Here is a 6000-nt window from a genome sequence, read left to right as displayed (position 1 = left end):
CACTGAATCACAGTTTCACCGCCCACTGGTGCAGGTTCAAATAACTGCTAATCTGAAACCTGTATAACTACCAATAATAAGTTCATGGAGGCAGAAGACTTTTGCACCCAAATGTCCTCATTCAGTCATTGAGGAGTGCCTACATTATGCAAATGCAAACTTGTGTCTATTTTTGCCCCCCCCCCCGATAATGACAGAATTGCTGCTCATGAACGGTACAAAAAATAGGATCAGTTCCTGTTCCAAAGTATGATGGAGAATAAACAAACACTGCATCATAGCTATTGTCTGCAGCCTTGTAGTTGGGCCCAACATTGTTACTCTCTGTGCTTTTTATGTGACTCTCATAAAATTCAATTAGTCACAGGAAAGCACCAGGTGGATTAGACCAACCCAACTGTTCTGTGGGAGATTAGGTGAAAATGGATCATAGCTGTAAAAGTGCATCTAAAACTGCAGCTGGAAAAAGTGGCAAAAGTGCCACCACATTAACCTAAAAAGAGAGTGAGCTCATTGCCCTATGCAGGTGCAAAATGTCTGTTTTTATTTGTTCTCAGTAACCATCTTGTGTGCTTGACTGCCATCACACAGCCTGTCATGATACCAATTAGATCCATTATTGTCAATGGAAATAACAGTTTGTTGCCAACTCATGACAAGAACAAAATTAACTTACATCTGCCTTCCTGCTGTGCATTCAGCTCTCAGTCCCAGCTGTCACCTTGCTCTAACACCCACACCCTTACCTGTTCTCTCTAGCTCACAAGGACAGCTTTATGGAGAGAAATGCCTTGGGTGCATTTTCTAATTATCATCCTCAAACATCCTAGAAACAGGCACACAGCTGAAATATTTTCACAGATAGATTATATATACATACCTTTAGTGAATAGAAAGACTAATCAAATTGCAACAATTGAAGATAAAATCTAGAAAGAGGAAGACTAAGGACTTTCTCTCTAAATTGGCAGATTAGGGAAAGCACCTCTGGTAGGGAATATGCAACTTTAATCTTTATTATGGAATGATCACAAATGGACTGTTTCAGAATACCATCTGTTCTCAGTGAAGCATCAGCAGGATGCATGGCTCAGTGGCTCACTCTGTCCTTCACCTTGTGTTCTTGATTCATAGCATGCCCCCCTCCACACACACACACAATTTGAAAGGCTAGGATGTATTGAAAAGAATTTCTTAAATGTGCATGCACATTTGGCGTTCCTTTTTCTGAGACAATAACAATATATTTGTGACAGAACTGACAGATGCTGCTGTACTTAACAATCAGCATCATCACCACAGAAAACAGGTTCACGAATGTGTGATCTTGGGTTAAGGGAGAACTCTCTTCATAGAACTGAACATAAAGAGCTTTCTGTTTGATGGCCAAGATGACTAATAAATGTCAGGCTACATTATAAGCATGAATAATACTTTTTTTCTTTGATGGAACGTTTGACAAATACAACAAAAATGCTACACACTTTGATTAAATAACTGCTTTTCTTGTTATAGATCTTGTTCAAATGTTAAACCAAGCCAATGCTGCTTCTGTCCCTAAGGAAAGCCACCATCTTATTCTCTACCACCTCCACAAAAGTAGGTGTTAAGAGTGAATGGCCTCATTCATTTCGCCTTATGATTTTCTATTATCTTTCTTCACCTTTTATTACCTTTCCTTACAGATTGACTTGATAGTTACTTTTGATTTCTAATTATTTATAGATTCAAATGGGTAGATACTCTGATGTTCACCCTAAAATGCTTACAATATTCATAGTTGAGTGTAATTTAACTATATTCACCTTATCAACAGTAAAACAATAATCACTTAGCTTGAAAAGGAAATAGAATAAAAAATAACGTGTATAGTTAGAAAATATGAAACATTGGTCTTACAGCAATGCAATTACTAAGGATAACATTCAAAACATGTTATTGTCATTAAAGAGATTTTTTTTTTAACAGAGTATTGTTTTATCATTGGTATACTTCTTAAAACTCTAGCTCATCAACAGATGCCGTCCTTGTGGAGCACAACAATGACAAACAGAACACCACACAAAAAGGCACATTCACAAAACTGAGATATGAAAGGAGCCCCCTTCTGATCCCAAATGTATTTCTTATCTATTAAATTTTGAGAGTTCACTGGGAAGAAAAATTAAGCCTAGAACATTTTTTTTAAAGCACAAGCAGCACCCACCAAATAATTTACTACTAGGAGCTCACAATACATAACACTAATTAAAATAGAAAAGAAAAAAATATTTTTATTTTGTGACATTGCTTGTTTTGCTGGTCTACCTGTGAGCTGGCATAGTAACATAGAGCATGTGTTAACAAAATGTCCTTCATAAGGATGCTGCAAATGTTATGGATTTCCTATGTATGAAGGCAGAAACATCAATCACAGCATGTGAACACATGCCTGCCACCACTGAAGGTTCCTATAAACAACTTGGGAGCTACAGCCTACTACACTCATTCTGTTTGCTCTACCAACTTATCTTATCAGGGCTCCTTGGAGCTGTCCATGGTCCTGTATACTCTCTGTTCAACCGACATTGCCTACTTCCCCTGCAAACCTCAAGCACCCATCGAGCATGAGAAATGTTTGTGAATTCATTTTTAAAGTGTTTGAAACACTGTCTGGACAGAGAGTGTTTAACTGAGTAAATGTTTGTTGTATTACACTCTGTTTGTCATAACTCAATATGTGCTATCAAATGTGTTTTTATACCACAAGGGTGATTTAGAATTAGTTACAATTGCTGTTACAAAAATGGGAATTTGTTAAGATTTTAAAGATACAGATCAGATGCTTGTTTTCCAAAACTTCTTGAAGTAGTTGGCATTTGCCACTATGAATATTAAAGAATCCAGGGCAACTGGAAGAATGTCATAATTCATTGTTAATTATTGAAATGGTATCAACGGTACTTTAAAGTACCAATATGGCTTTTGATAAAGTTTCTCCTACCTCCTATATTAGATCTAGGTTTCACATTAAATAAAAAGACAGCTATAATAATTAGGTCTGTGCTGAATGCAATAAAAACATACAACAAGAAGTGGATATACATCTCTATGGTTTGCTCACAGTTTTGTCACCTAGTTCCAAGTCTAACCATCTTATTAATTGTGCAACCCCCCCTGCCCAAACTCTGTTAGAGTCACTGAACGCAGAATTCTTCCTAGAGAAGAACTGTGACAATCTTCTTGCTATGCTTTAGGTTCCTTGAAGTGAAGAGACAACAACTTTTCCTTCTAAGGGGTAGGACACCCGATACACATTTATAAACGACACAAATTCCTTCCTGAGAGAATTTCAAAGATTTGATATTTTCAATTTAATCATTTGTACAGGGCACATTCCAAAAATGTTGCTACTAAATGCCCATTTGGTGCAAACATTTTAAATAAAGGCAGTGTGAGTTTATTGGAAATGGGGAGAGGTTGAGGAAGTGAACTGATGTTGTGAATCATCTGACTCACATTGAGATCATAGCTCACCCTGGTTGTAGTTCAGTCTCACTTACTGAAGTACATAGTACATTTCTAGTACATAGAAACAAAAATGAGAAGGTAAATAAGTCTTCAAGTTATCAAACTGTAGCCTTTTTCTAGGGTTGATCTGGATCCTGAAGAATTTTGTGAGTTTTCAGTTCTGTTAGAAATTGCCTAATATTTCTAGAAATTTCATGTTTAGTTTCCTATAATGAAATTATATAGTCATGGTGACTACTAGAGAGAACAGTAACTTGAGGGAGAGATGCTTTCTGACCTCCTTGAGGGCACTGACTGTGAGTGAGTGATGGGAGAGCGGTAGGACATCCTTACCTAGCAATGGATGGGAGGTAGCATGAAGGCAGAGATGGCTCAGTTAGCACTGTAGTTTACTGCCTGGCTAGCAGATCCTGCCACTGGTGCAGGACATGGTTGGCAGCAGAGACTGCTAGTCAGTCAGATGATGCACAGTCACATTATGTCTGGCTAAGCCACATAGACCAACGAAGTAAAGTAATGCTTTTCACATAATGCACAATTAAATTATGGAACTCACTGCCACAAGATTCATGGAGAATAAGTGAACTTCAATGCTTATTAGAAAGGATGGCTAAGTAACTAGCTATAAGAGGCAATGTTTCACTGAATATCAGTTACTGAGGATGAAAGCAACAGAAAGAAACACTGCAATTTTTGTGGGTTGTCCTGGAGGATCTGTGTGAAAAGGGATGCTGGACTATACAGGCCCCCATTTTGATCTGGAGTGCTCTAGTTGTCCCATTGCTTCTACCTCCAGGTAGTTATAGTAGGACTGGTGTGGAGAACCTGTGATCCTACAGATGTTGTTGGACTTGCATTCTTATCACCCCAGCCAGCATGACCAAAGGTCAGGGATTATGGGAGTTGTGGAGAGCCACATGTTCCCCACCCCATATGTTTTGGGATGCATCTCCCTTTGTCTGTTTAATCATCCCACAGCAATATGAATGATTCCCACTAGCAAATCAACTCACCTCGTCATAATCCCTTGTAAGCCCTACCCACAAAACTTCAGTTGTTCCATTATCTATGTACAAATATATATTCCTGGGGGATATATAGTCACCAAACTGGACTAACCAGCACATGTATCGTTGTCTGTCTGTCACTCTATCTACTCCAGTATCTTCTCTACTTTATGTATAGGAGAAAAACAAGATTCTTATCTATAAAATGCTTGCTGAAATTAAAAGTGATGTGCAAGCTGAAATTAAAGCAAAGGGGCAAAGCCTTTGCCTATTTCACTAATAATGTGATATAAACTATGACTAGACTTTAAACAGTTAATATCCTGTGAGAAGAAATACCAGCAAATTCTCTTACAGAAAATTTGCTTTCAACAGCACTGTAATAATGTTCCAGTAATACTGAACAATTTCTTAGCTTTTTATTATTATTATTATTAATGCCCATCAGTAGTCAATTTTTTTACAAGGGATGAAAGAATGATTCTAAAATTTAAACATTTTTCATGAGCCTGTACAAGTAAAAATAGACTTTTATAGGGCTATAGAGTTAGTCTGTCTTAAGAACTATGTAACAATTGATTGAAAAAATAATCCTTCTAATAGTAAGGCCGATTATTACTTTTGCAATATCTATTATGTAAAGTGCACAAGCATGCACAAATCCACCTCTCGTTCTGTTGGAAGGACACTTGTTTGAAAATCCAGCTTTGCAAGCAGGCTTAAAGAAGAATGGCATGCAATATGCTAAGGATAGATACACATTACATAACGAGTTGTTGGGCTCCCGGAGCTATGAATACCAGTGTGCCTTGGAATAAAGGCAAGACTGCATTAATTTGTTTGGAAACAATTGCCACTTGGTCTTTTGGCTGTAAAATTTATCAGAAACCACCGTATTTTTCAGTGTATAAGACAAGCTTTTTTGACCCAAAAATGAGGTTCACAATTTTTGACCCAAAAATGAGGTTCAAAATGAGGTTCAAAATTCATCTTATACACGGGTAGTGCTGAGGGGGCAGCGGGCAAATGGTTTTTTGGTGCGAGCCTGAGACTGTAAGTGGCAATTGGCCACTTGATTGTTGGTGGTGGTGGGGAATGCCGAAAATCGCTCACCCGCCAGAACGCAGCACACAACCACTCACATCACAGCTGCCCGATCGCCACCATTAGCCCTCCCGATTCCACTGTCGCAGCCAATAGACAGCTGCCCTTTTCACAGCACGCAGGAGCGTGATTGGCAGCCGCTGGCGGTGATTGGGTAGCTGATAGGTGGTTTCCGCTCGTGTTGCAAAAATCGCCTGATTGCCACCAGCGGCCGCCAATCATGCTCCTGCTTGCTGTGACAAAGGTAGCTGTCTATTGGCTGTGACAGCGGAATAGGGAGAGCTAATGGTGGCGATCAGGAAGCTGTGACACGAGTGGTTGTGTGCTGTGTGAAAGCACTTGTGAAAGTGAAATCACTACTGTATTTTGGAATTGTTAA

Source organism: Podarcis melisellensis (genome assembly GCF_964234715.1).
Source record: "Podarcis melisellensis genome assembly, chromosome: 2".
NCBI lineage: Eukaryota > Metazoa > Chordata > Lepidosauria > Squamata > Lacertidae > Podarcis > Podarcis melisellensis.
Note: the sequence above shows the minus strand (reverse complement) of the source record.